We start from the raw sequence: 14,299 nt of genomic DNA, 5'->3' as shown, positions 1-14,299 counted from the left end.
CTAATCGGTGCTGCTCCACCCGTAAGTCGGCATTAGTGGTGAATCATCTTGCTTGTTAGCTTGAGGCAAGGATCTAGGCAGGATTGGTTGAACCCCAATAACAAATTTTGTGTCGGCTCTCTATTTTTTCGAACTTTATTTTTCTGCACATGTATGATTATATCTGAAATATTGTGAATGCTTAATAAATATTGAGATTGCTTTAATTGTTCAAATATATTCCCAATTGAATATCTATTGAATTGGCAACTGCTTAGAAAAATGTCTAGGTTGCGAAATACTTATTGCGGATTTTAATTTGACCTAGGAAGAAATTGTCAAAATTCCAATTCACCCTCCCCCTCTTGGGAATACACCAATTACAACAAATTGAAACCAAACTATCCAAAAAATTGAAAATTCAACATCAAAACTTGTCGATAGTCATTTTTAGACCAAACAATAACAATTAAATTGAAGAATTAAAAAATTTTAAGATAAATAAAGAGAAAAATGAAATTTTGCAAAGAGTTCACCTAGCCACTTAAAGGCGGTCGACTGACCCCTCTTCCCTTGCTTTTTCTTTATGCATGTACCAAAGATTTAGTGTTAGTTTGATGGGCGGTTGACTGAATTCTCAAAGGCGGTTGATCGGTCTGAGTAGTTCTCAAATTTATATAGTTTCTCTTTGATTCATTAGTTCCCTCAGTGTTGCAATGTGTCCTTGGAAGTTGATAGGCGCCCTACAACAGTTAGGGCATATTCATTACCTTATCTCACACTAGTTAGTTATGTTAGTTGGTCTCACACTAGTTAGTTATAATAGTAGGTTTTTTGAATTTTGAATTCAAAATTTAAAATTTTCTAAAAATAAAATACATTTATCTACATATAGACCATTTGTGGCTCATTTTGAGGCATGTATGTAGTTGGGAAAAATGGAAAAACATTTTGAAAGATGAAGAAGTCGCACACATTTCTTTGCTATTTGTTTCTTTGTGAAAATCCGTGTTCTATATAACTTCTTTTATTTCCATCCAATTTCTTACTATTACCTTGTGAGATTTTTTGTTTTTGAACAGTCCTTGTGGCTAAAGCTTCAATTCAACCCTAATGCTTTTATTTTTAAAAGTACAATATAACGACCTGGAAAATTTAATTAATAAAAGTTATAAAAGAAAAGGGATGGAAAAGAGAGAAGGGAAGAAAAGGGAATTTTTAAAGAAGTATCAGCTAGAACTCGTCGATGAACCAAAGGACTTCGTTGACAAGCATTCTTCCTCGGTCCGTCGACGGAGACGCATGTCTTGTCGATGAGGATTTGCCGAGAGGGGTTTTAAACATATCTAAAATTCATTGACAAGCTCGCGTCTTTGTTGACGAATGTTCTTCTTGGGATTGTCGACGAGTCCATGTGTCTTATCGACGAGGCTCTACCTATAAATAGAGTTTGCTTTCATTTTCAGTAAGAAATGTTGTGGGTTTTCACTTTCTCTCTCTAAAAATGACCTCTCTACCTTCTCTCTTTGAATTCGGCTAGGATTTAGCCCGATTCGATGATCAGAAGGTAACATGAGACTCATGGGAAGATTCTCTGCAACATAGGCAAAGCAGATTTTCAATTTGGAGTACTTGGGAACCACTCCAAAACCAGAGTTAGTATGGTATTTTCTAGTTTCATTAATAATATGGAGTATATAAGGCCTAAGGAATGATAAAATAGCATTTTATTGAAGTTTGGGTTGTTAAACTCAGGTTTTTAAATTAGGGTCTGAGTGAGTACCGTAGGCGACATTATGAGGTTTCCATGGGCGTAACTTAGGAAACCAGGTAAAGGGAAAATGTTATAGTAGCCTTTTAATTAATTTTTGAACTAGTTAAATTCCAGTATAAAATTATATATAAATTTAGGTATAATTTTCTGAATGGTTAGACTTTTGGATCCAGGAAAATTTTAATTAAATATATGGTATTTGGGAAAAATCATGTGGTATGGAAAATAACTTTCATAATTAAATGGTTACAAGTACTGCGGGAATTGATTTATTGTGTGCCAGGTTACTGTTTCGGTAGCAAATTTTACTTGATTGAAAATATTGATTGGTTATGAATACTATTGGATTGTGTATTCTGTTGTAAATGCGAGGATGTGTTTGAGTGGTTGGTTTTGTTATTGATATGTATTATGATTCATGTAAATTGCGAAATAGCGTTGGTAGTGGTATGAGGAAGTCGTTATATTGTACCTGATATAAATCGCCATAAACATTGGCAGTGGTATGAGGAGGTCGTTATATGGGCATTTATATGAAGGGGGTAAAAAATTGGCAGTGGAATGAGGAGTTTATTTTACCGATTTACTATGGACAGGCTTGTGTGTATGACTTTATAACCTGTGTGGTTGATAGTCCTATATGGACATTGTATTATATGTGGATTTAAACTCTGTGCAGGTGTGAATGAAGATTGTGTGAATAATCATGTGTGGATGTGGGTCTTGTGTGGACTGTATCATTCGTGTGGTTATGGACCCTTTGTGGGTGTGCATAAACTGTGTGTGGATCTTGTGTGGATTTGTTGTGGTATGCGTATAAATGTGGATCTTTGTGAAATGATGGCATTGGATATGTGTAACTTTAATTACTTAAGTATTTATGGTAAAGTAGAATACTCCACCTGAGAGCTTGCTGAGAAAGGCGAGTGCCCTAGTAATTTTCTGTGGTACCAGAGTAGAGGGAAGCTACTTGTATGAGCAAGTAATCTTCCCTATTCTCAAAGACCTTACCTGGATACATATCCTGAGGGCTTACTGGGTAAGGTGAGTGCCCTAACATTAGTGTTAGAGCAAAGGGAAGCTACTTGTATGAGTGGGTAATCTTCCCTATTCTTGGGAAATTATCAGTAAAAGTAATTGTGAATGTGTATATGTTACCAGATGTGAGGAATGTAATTGAAGATGTGGATTCTTTGGTGCCAAAGATATTGAGTAATGGATAAATATATATATTAAACTCTCTGCTACACATTGTTTATAGCTTTTTCTTTCTTACTGAGAGGTGTCTCACCCTGTCAAATTATTAATCTTTTCAGGTCCTCTAGGTGATCATGCTTAGAAAGCTCTGAGGCGGGATTAATTTTGTGAGTAGTTAAAAGAACGGATATGTGCATAGTTCTGTATTTAATAATTTTGTCCTAGTTATGTAATATGGAGAATATGGTTGTACCTTTTTATGGGTTTGTTTATATATGTTTGTAGAACTATGGTATTTTATTTGAGGTTGTTTAATTAGTTCTGTTGTGTGAATGGTATCAGAGATACGTGGTTGGTCTCATAACACTTTGGGCCCCACGTGGTGGGTTCGAAGGTGTTATAGTTGGTACCAGAGCCTAAAGGTCTTGCAGACTTTAAGAATTAATACCAGAGTATACGTTTGAGTTGAATAAGGGTAGGAACAGGTAGATTATAGTACTGATAGGAGTTTGAGTTTGTTTCATAGTTTGGAGGTAGAAATCCCTTAAAGGACTTTTGTGATTTTTTGAATCAGTCGACGGTTTTAGAAAACCATATTAAATCCATCAATGATGATGTTTCCAAGTGGAGAGACTGAAACTTGGAATTTGAATTTGGAGGTTAAGGTGATTATCGATAATTGGATATCAAATGTTTAATTGAGGATTTGGATATTAAATTGGTTTCTTGTTTTATGATTTTGTCAGATATATTAAGATGTATAGATTCTAAACTTGCCTCTGTTATATATATTTAGGATGGATCCTAGAGGCAAAGGCGTAGATGAAGGAGGAGGAAGTGAGTTGCGAGCTTCTAGCGGGGATGAGATTGACACCTCCGACTATTGTGAGGAATAGCTCGTCAGGTTAGGGGAGAGATGAGACGAGACTTCAGGGGATCAAACTACCCACCAGTGCACCAAGGTTGTATGATTGATCAATTCACCCACCTGAAACCCTCATCTTTTGGGGGTGGCTCTGACTCGATTAAGGCTGAGATGTGGATACAAGATATGGAGAAGATACTAGCAGCGTTGAATTGCACTGAGGAGTAGAAAGTTCTTTTCACCACCTTCAAGCTGACTAAAGAAGCTGAACGATGGTGGCAAGTGGTGAAGCTATTGGAAAAGCAACAAGAAGTACCTATAATGATGACCTAGGTTGTTTCAAGCAGGTTTTCTACGACTGATATTTTCCCAGCACCACCAGAAATGCGAAGGCGGAAGATTTTTTCAACTTGACTCAGAGGCGTCTCATTGTTCCGTAGTATGCTGCTAGATTCTTAGAACTTTCCCGCTTTGCACCTTCCATGGTTCTAGATGAGTACCAAAAGGCGAGGTGGTTTGAAAGGGGCCTAAATCAGAGGATTCAAGAGCATATGACGTGTTTGCAGATTCAGGATTTCGCAGAACTGGTGGAAAAAGATACTGTTGCAGAGTCGAGTTTATAGAGAGGTGCAAAGGCATTAGAACGAAGAAGGAGACTCGTGTCTACTCATTCCCAAGCAAATTTCAGGCAAAGGTCATGGAGGGGAGACAGAGATGCTGCAGGTCAGGGGCCGGAAAGGAATAATTGGGGATGATAGGGAGATTCGTCACGCCCCCACTATTCTAGATGCAATCAAAGGCATTGAGGGGGGGGGGGGAATGCCGGAGTAGGGGTGTCATGTGCTATAGATGTGGCAAGTATGGCCATATAGCCCAGGAATGTTGAGAATCGCCGAACAACGCACCTGCTCCAAATCAGAATTAGAGGAACAATCCGGTGCCTCATTGCGACGGCGGCCTAGCATAGGTATATATGCTTGGAACAACTGAGGAGGATAATACCAGAGGTGCAAGTAATATGTTTACAATTACATAAGTAATAATCTTGTTTGACTTTGAGAGATTTGATGTTGTATATGTTAGAATTAATTGAATTGTATGAATGTTGTGATTAACGAATTTCGAGGACGAAATTATTTTAAGGAGAGAAGAGTGTACGACCCGAAAAATTTAATTAATAAAAGTAATAAAAGAAAAGGGATGGAAAAGAGACAAGGGGAGAAAAATTTTTTTAAAGAAGTATCAGCGAGAACTCATCGACGAACCAACTGGCTTCATCGACGAGCATTCTTCCTCGGCCCGTCGACTAGGACGCATGTCCTGTCGATGAGGACTTGTCGAGAGGGGTTTTAAACATATTTGAAATTCGTCGACGTGCTGGTGTCTTCATCGACGAATGTTCTTCTTGGGATCATCGAAGAGTCCATGTGTCTCGTCGACGAGGCTTTGCCTTTAGATAAAGTTTGCTTTCATTTTCAGTGAGAAATGTTTTGAGCTTTCACTTTCTCTCTCTAAAAACAACTTCTCTGCCTTCTCTCTTCGAATTCGGCCCAGACTTAGCCCGATTCAAAGATCGGAAGCTACCACAAGACTCGTGGGAAGATTCTCTACAACATAGGTGGAGTAGATTTTCGGTTTGGAGTACTTGGGAACCACTCCAAAATTAGGGTAAGTAGGGTATTTTCAAGTTTCATTAATAATGTGGAGTATATAAGGCCTAGGGAATGAAAAAAATTGCATTTTATTGAAATTTGGGTTATTAAACTTGGGTTTTTGAATTAGGGTCTGGGTGAGTACCGCAGGCGACATTATGGGGTTTCTGTGGGCCTGACTTAGGAAACTAGGTAAGGGAAAGATGTTATAGCAGCCTTTTAATTAATTTTTGAACTAGTTAAATTCTAATATAAAATTATATATAAATTAAGGTATAATTTTCTGAATGGTTAGACTTTTGGATCCATGAAAATTTTAATTAAATATATGGTATTTGGGAAAAATCGTGTGGCATGGAAAATAACTTTCATAATTAAATGGTTACGAGTACTACGAGAATTGATTTATTGTGTGCCTGTGGTTACTGTTTGGGCTGCAAATTCTGCTCGATTGAAAATACTTATCAGTTGTGAATACTGTTTGATTGTGTATTATGTGGTAAATGTGTGGATGTGTTTGAGTGGTTGATTTTATTATTGATATGTATTGTGGTTCATGTAAATTGTGATATAGCGTTGGCACTGGTATGAGGAGGTCGTTATATCGTACCTGATATAAATCACCATATAATGTTGGCAGTGGTATGAGGAGGTAGTTATATGGGCAATTATATTTAAGGGGGTAAAACATTAGCAGTGGAATGAGGAGTTGTTTTTACTGATTTACTATGGACGGGATTGTGTGTACGAATTTATATACGTGTGGTTGATAGTCCTATGTGGACGTTGTATTATGTGTGTATTTGAACTCTGTGCGGGTGTGAATGAAGACTGTGTGAATAATCCTATGTGAATGTGGGTCCTGTGTGGACTGTATCATTCGTGTGGTTATGGACCCTTTGTGGGTGTGCATGAACTATGTGTGGATCCTATGTGGATTGGTTGTGGTGTGCATATGAATGTGGGTCTTTGTGAAATGATGACATTGGATATGTGTAATTTTATTTACTTAAATATTTATGGTAAAGTAGAATACTCCACCCAAGAGCTTACTGAGAAAGGCGAGTGCCTTGGTAATTTTCTGTGGTACCAGAGTAGAGGGAAGCTACTTGTATAGGCGGGTAATCTTCCATATTCTTGGAGACTTTACCTTGATACATATCCTGAAGGATTATTGAGTAAGGTGAGTGCCCTAACATTAGTGTTAGAGTAGAGGGAAGGTACCTGTATGGGCGGGTAATCTTCCCTATTCTCGGGAAATTATCAGTAAAAATAATTGTGAATGTGTGTATGTTACCAGATGTCAGGAATGTAATTGATGATGTGGATTCTTTGGTGCCAAAGATATTGAGTAATGGATGATTATATATATATTAAACTCTCTGCAACACACTGTTTATAGCTTTTTCTTCCTTACTGAGAGGTGTCTCACCTCGTCAAATTATTAATCTTTTCAGGTCCTCTAGGTGATCGAGCTTAGAAAGTTCTAGGACGGGATTAGTTTTGTGAGTAGTCAAAAGAATGGATATGTGTATAGTTTCGTATTTAATAATTTTGTCCTGGTTATGTAATATGGAGAATATGATTGTACCTTTTTATGGGTTTGTTTATATATGTTTGTAGAACTCTGGTATTTTATTTGAGGTTGTTTAATTAGTTTTGCTGCGTGAATGGTATCAAAGACGCGTGATTGGTCTCATAACACTCCAGGCCCCACGTGGCAGGTTCGGGGTGTTACATACAATGTATATTTTTATCTATGATTTCATGAATAAGTAGTTTGTTATATGTACATGTATATTTGGATGTTTCCATTTTCTACATTAACATGATAGAATGTGTGTTTTCATGAATAAAGTATGCATGTTTCAAGTTAGAATATTTTTTATGTTTCCTTTCCAAAAACAAAAAAAATGCATATTTTCAAAAGAAGATTGTATGAGTTTTTATATATGTTTTTACGTTTACATGAGGATTTTGTTTATTTACATGTCATTTAAGATCATTCCATTTTATACATTTTTTTTTTTCAAAAATTGCATGAAATTTCTCGATAATTAATTTGGAATTCGTATGCAGGTAGTCAACTAGTGTCGAAAACAGGATCAACCCAACTTTTTGATGCAAGCAGTCAACCAACCACTAAAGCACACTCAACCAGTCAATCCAAAAACTACTTTTGGCCTTTTGTGACTATTTTCTTGATTTTTTTCTTGTGTTTTTTAGATTGTATGACTTGTGTGATGTTGGTATAATAGTGTATTTTGGATTAATGATTTCGGTATCTTTTATGGTTTTTCATTCTTTAAAAAATAAAAATTGTACTTTTCAGATAAAATTTTAAAATGTTGTTCATGAGGCAACTTTTGAACCTATTTTAGAGAATAATCCTTATCTAAAAAATCAACATTTTCAAGGTTAGATGCTTTTGCAAGTTTTATGGTTTTCTTTAAAATGAACAAAAAATTATTTTTTTTAGAAAATGTCTTCTCAAGTCACTATCCATTGTGGGACTTTTGGATAGTTTAAGAAAATATTTTTTTTCCCCTAAAAAACTAGTGTTTTCAAGTTGCATCGTCTTTAAGTTATTTGTGAAAATTAAAATTTTTTTTTAAATTATTATTTTTCAAAATTCAAAATTTTCTTTTAAAAATCCAAAAAAATATAAAATTATTTTTAAAATATATGTTGGGAACTACAGTGGCTTGATCATTGTAAGGGTATGTAGATAGCCTATATCCAAATATAAGTCTACAAATTAAAAACTCAAAACATTTTTTTTTCTTTTTGTGCATTTTAATAAAAATAATCTAAAAATTGGAAAGATAAGAAAGTATGGGTCTCAATGAGGATAATGCCTCTACATAAACTTTGTACGATACCTTTGCATAGGTTTGGGGACATTAAATCATTTTCTGAAAAAAAATAAAAAGGAGGGTGTAGTTTTGCACTAGGTGGTCTACCACTCATTATGAGCTGGTTGACCAGCCTAACCTGAGAGGGCAATGGGATCAACGGTCCCCTATCCCCTTCTATTTTTTGTGCAAATTCTTAAAAATTAATTTTAGAAAAATATTTTCCAAAGGAGACACACACACACACACACACATGTAACTATAGTAATCATTCATAAAACATGTGTTAATAGGGTGCATAGCTAGTTAGTTTCTTATTTCATAGAATTAATGAGCTACCTTCCATATTCACAAATGTACTCTCGAACTCAAATTATAAAAAGGGTTTTCCTTTGTTTTTAAGGAACTGATGGATTGATTTTCTCTATTTTATATTTTTATCAAAATGATCACCAGACATGTTGGCTAAAAAAAAATGGGCCACTAGGGTCCAGTGTTGATAACTTTAATAATTCTACTAGGGACTAATGAGTGTCAAGTCGACGTTGTATGTGTTTTATGTTGTACTTGTATGTTGTTAGTGGTTTGTGTATCACAGCATGTGTATATCTGTTAGTTATGATCATGCTAGTGTGTGTTTGTGTTCATTGTATGCTGGTTGTATGTTTTTCATGCATTCCATATTTCCTCCTATTCCCACACGTTTCACTCACACAGTCATAAGTCTTATAATTGGGCGCTCACCCTTTATGACTCATGAGAGGGTATTGACTCCAGATTCTATCTAGTGGTGCCAATAAATGGGAGTTGCATGGTTATTCCCAAACAAGAAAACCTAAAAGAAAAACACTCTAATTAAGGAGATACAAATGATAGGAAAGCGGAGTCACCACCCTATTTTTTGGAAAAGAAAACAAAGAAAAACCCTTGGATATTTAAAATTAGAGAAATGAGTTTGAGAATAAACTTTTTTTTTTTATTACATAGGAACTCCAGCCATCAACGAGTCCTTCGGACCTCCTGGTGCGACACTAAACCCACAGATTAGTGTCCTCCGCCTCCAGGTCTCACTGATCAGGGCAAAGTTTGGAAAGCGGACACAGCTTTTTGTGCATCAGTTTGAGAATATACTTGCGCATAGAGAAGATGGTTAACCAACTATTCTAAAGGAAATCAATCAACTAGTACCCACACCCATTCTAAAAATGGTTCCCATTAAACATGTGCATGTGTGTGTGTGTGTGTGTGTGTGTTAGCGCGCGCGCGTCTTAAACAAAAAGAAAAGGAATAAAGAAAAAATTCCCTTTTTGGTCATGTGATAAAAGATCATCATCAAAGAGTCCACACAATAGGTTAGAAACCTTAATATACTTCTATTGGAAAAAGGGGTGGCCTCAGGAAACCCTAAATTTGAAATTAAAACAGAAATATGGAAAGATAAGATTTGATTTGATTCAAATTGATGGATTTAGAGATGATTGACAACTGACATGTTTTGGAAAGAATGAAGTAATTGGAAGATTTGATTTTCAATCACATTAAAAAGGAAGGTGATTTGAAAGAGAATATTAGATTTGATTAGAAATCTAGAAAAAAATAGGAAAATATTTTGAAATGAGAATCTTTGAAAATGAAAAGTTTTGAATTAAGAATTTGGAATCATTTAGAGTTTTAAAGACAAGAAAGGAATTTCATGTCTACTCCTCATGCTTCAATCTCGTTGGTGGAAAGCGTCTAGTTCCATTCGTTCACATGGGTTTAAGGAAGAACACTTTCACTATGCCTAGGGAGGAAAGGGAGAAAACGTCATACGATGGGATTTTAGTGCCCATTCCATCATAAGCCGAGATAAAATCACAAAGTACAACATAGAGACATCCTATCTTCTAAGATGACACCAAAATGCACTTAAAATCTCCAATTTAAACAAGTAAAGTAAATATAGCATGCCACAATATCGAATTGCAAACAAGGTAATTATACATATATGAAATATAGACTAAATGCAGATATAATAGGAACTTTCCTTTAAATTCAAAGCTAGTTATAATATCTTTTTTTTTTTTTTGGATTTTGTGGTTTTTTAATTTTTTTTTTTTTGGAAATTTTAATATTTTTCTTTTTATTTTTTGAAAATTTTAAAACTTCATTTGCATTTCTTTGATTTTTTTAACAATTTATTACAATAAATAAATTCAAATAAATAAAATAACAGAAGAAAACCTAATCTATTATGAAATAATAATACTAATAACAACAACAACAATATAAACAAGTACAATAATAATAATAATAGTAATAATAATAATAATAATAATAATAATAATATAAAAAAATAAAAATTAAATAAATTCCTAAAATTCAAAAACATATATATTTTTATTTTCCCTATTTTATGATTTTTATATAATTTCTTTATTTTTATTGAAACAATTTAAACAAGATATAAATGAAAGAAGAAAGAAAATAACATAAACAACTTAGATTGGTCAACTGGTTCGAGTGAACTAGTCGATCGGTTCAATCATTACTTAACTTTGCATGTGAGGAGCACGTGGCCCCCCTCTTTTCTTTGCCTTGTTCTTCACACAACCCTAAGTGCCAATCATCATTGTCTACTCGTAGCATTGTAGCCTATTAGCCATAAAATCTGGCAGCCAGGTTTGGCCATTACCATACCCCTCTCCATGACATTCATGGGACTAGTATCCATTAGTCACGCACTTCTTCTTCTGCCATCTCCTTTCTTTCTTCCTTTTCGTATAATTCTTCTTCTTCTTCTTCTTCTTCTTCTTCTTCTTCTTCTTCTTCTTCTTCAAGATGCTGTCATGGGTGTATTCAATTAGCTTTGGATTCCTTAGCCTTGGCCAGCCATAACTAGGTTGCAAGATCCTATTTAGCTAGATAGTTTTTGGCTCCCCTTCACACACCCACCTGATCTCTCCCTCTTCTCTCTCTCTCTCTCTCTCTCTCTCTCTCTCTCTCTCTCTCTCTCTCTCTCTCTCACTCTCTCTCTCTCTCTCCTCTCTCTCTCTCTCTCTCAGGTCATGCCCAATTTTGATAATGACAAATACCTATTGTATTTAATAGGTGTTTGAAGTTATGTGCAAGAATTATAATTGGCAGATCACTACGATGGCACTAATAGATATTGAAGTTGAAGACCCAATATATGTTGAATTATATTTTATTTTTAATTTCATTCAATGGGTCTGTAATAGTGAATAGAGATTGGTTTGTAATAATCACACACACATCACCTACATGATCCTAGGACACTCACTCATACACTTATATGTATTAGTCATTTGAATATGGTGATTGTTGGCTGAAACAGGACCGAAATGCACTAAATGTGCACACTCGATCGACCGGCATTCCATGTACAATTTTCCCCCGATCGACCGACCAAGGATTGGGTCAATTGGTTGACCACAGCCCGGTCGACCGAACTCTTGCAGTTTAATTGACCCAATCGACCGAACTTCCCAAAAGTCAACTTTATTGACCTCCTGGTCAACCGAGCATAATTTTTATATCACCAACCTAGTTGACCGAGTTCCCATGTGTGGGAACTCAACGGTTTGGTCGACCAACTGAGGAAGTTCAAATTGACCCTGGTCGATCGAATCTCGCAAAAATGGGAAAATAGCCTTTGGACATACAAGTCCAATCGACCAAACTCACAAGTCATTTAATGTCCAGTCGAATGAATCCAAAGAACTTTGGTCAACCAAACTTATCCAGGTCGACCGGTGCTCTCGGGTTGCTCCGAATTTTTTACTGCGGTTAACTTCTTTAAATAGAGTTAAATTAATTAAATATTATTAAAACTTTTATAATTATTCCACTTGTGTCCCTAACTGTTATAATCAGGGGGAAATCTATATATACCCCTTCATTTCGAATGATTAGCAAGAAGATTAGCAAACCTAATTAGAAAATTCTCTTTCAATTCCAAAATTCATACTACTCATTTCTAAGCTCCATACACTCATACTTACCTTCTCTTATTGCCAAAATTCTTTGTAAGCTTGATTTGAGTGTTGTTTGCTCTATAGGTTTGCTCTCCTAAGTGGTGTGATTGATTGATATGATTTTATTTGAGAGCAAAACCTTAAGTATTCTTAGGGGACTTTATTAATAAGTTTATCCTAAGAAGACTTCATTTGATCTTCTAAGTATTGCATATTCATTATAACATCTTGAGAAGCTCGTATTTGATTTTGATTGCAAAAATTCATTTCAAATCACTTTCAAATATCTATTGTGTTTCATCTTGATAAATCTTTGAAAAGATATTTGTTTACGTGATAAAAATCTTTGTTGCAATATTCATTGATTTATATCATTTGTTGAATGCAAAGATTGAACTCTTTTTGCAAACCAAACTTATACATTATGTGAGCATTATACGATTGAGAAAATCTGCTAATTGAAATATACATATATACATATTGTTTGACTGAAACCTTTGTTTGAGCATTTATATTAAATGCATCTTGTGATACAAAGATTATACTGGTTTGCACTCTCACATACTGATTACATCGATTGAAAATATATTTGAGAGTAGATACATTAAAAGCACATTGAGCTTACAGATTATATCATTTGGCGGTGTATGTGATTGCACGTAACTGGGTACATATCTGCTTTACATGAAAACATAATCATTGTACCAATTTCATTTTGAGAGAATATTGTTGTATTTCCAGGCGTGGCCTTAGGGGGCGGTAATCTAGCCCAGTAAGGATTGTGTAAAGGTTGGGGTCAGTCCTGTGAATTTGACCTAGGGCCTTCTCTACCCCGCAAGGAGAGTTTGTAAAGGTTGAGGTCAGCCCTGTGCTAATTGACCTAGTTGTAATCGGTGCCGCTCCACCTGTTAAGTGAGTCTTTACTGGAATCCTCAGGCTTGCGAGCTAGAGGCGGGGATGTAGACACAGTTGGCCGAACCCCGATAACATATCATGCGTGTTCTTTACATTTTCACAATTTTATTTACTGCACGAGTATGTTATATTGAAGATGATTGGATTTACTTTTGCAAAGACAGACCCTAGGTTAAGTAATACTGTTAACCTAGTTTAACCTAGGTGATAATTTTTTAAATACCCAATTCACCCCCCTCTTGAGAATACACCAAAACCATCACTATCTATCTATCTATCTCCCCCCACCCCTCTCTCCTATTTTTCACTTTTTGTTTTGGTTCTCTTCTTTTTTAAAATACAAAGCGCAACCACAAAAATAGATGATCAAAACAAAAGAAAAACAGTGCATAGGATGGTGATGGTAGGAAAGAAGTAATGTGGCATTCTTGAGGATGATCATGATGATAATGATAAGGAAGAGCATAATGAAGATTTTAAGGGCGGCTATGGGTGTTGGTGACGATGATAATGATGGAGGTGAGGCAAATTATAGATGAATGATGAAATTATAGTGCAACATAAAAAATGAAGATAGTTAGAAAGATAGACAAAAAGTTCACCCTTAACATACAAGATTTAGAGAAACCAAAATTATACCTCAATCCTTATAAATAAAACTCTAATCAATTTGGACTAAACAACAAAACACATCAATCCATAACAAAATCTGTAGGGAATTAACACGAAATCCCTAGATCCCGTGAGAAACAAAAATTGAGAAATAATCCACACCAAATAAAAATAATCACACGCACAAGACAATATTTACGTGGTTCAAAAATTTTGCCTACGTCCACGGAGTTGCAAGGATTTCACTATAATTAGGAAGAAAAACAGACAGTGCGGCTGTAATGCTCCTAACCCTTAAACCCGGGTTCGGTGGGTTATACCTGGTAAAATCCTGATAATCCATAATCCATAATATACACAGCGGAAAACATAAACATAATCTCTATACAGATAATACCAGAGTCTACTATTTCCTATCTATAATCCATATTATCTATTCAACACCTGCATTTCCATATATACACATATCTCCA

The sequence above is a fragment of the Malania oleifera genome, chromosome 4, assembly GCF_029873635.1.
Source record: "Malania oleifera isolate guangnan ecotype guangnan chromosome 4, ASM2987363v1, whole genome shotgun sequence".
Classification (NCBI taxonomy): Eukaryota; Viridiplantae; Streptophyta; class Magnoliopsida; order Santalales; family Ximeniaceae; genus Malania; species Malania oleifera.
The sequence above is the reverse complement of the archived record's forward strand: the minus strand, read 5'-3'. Positions refer to the sequence as shown.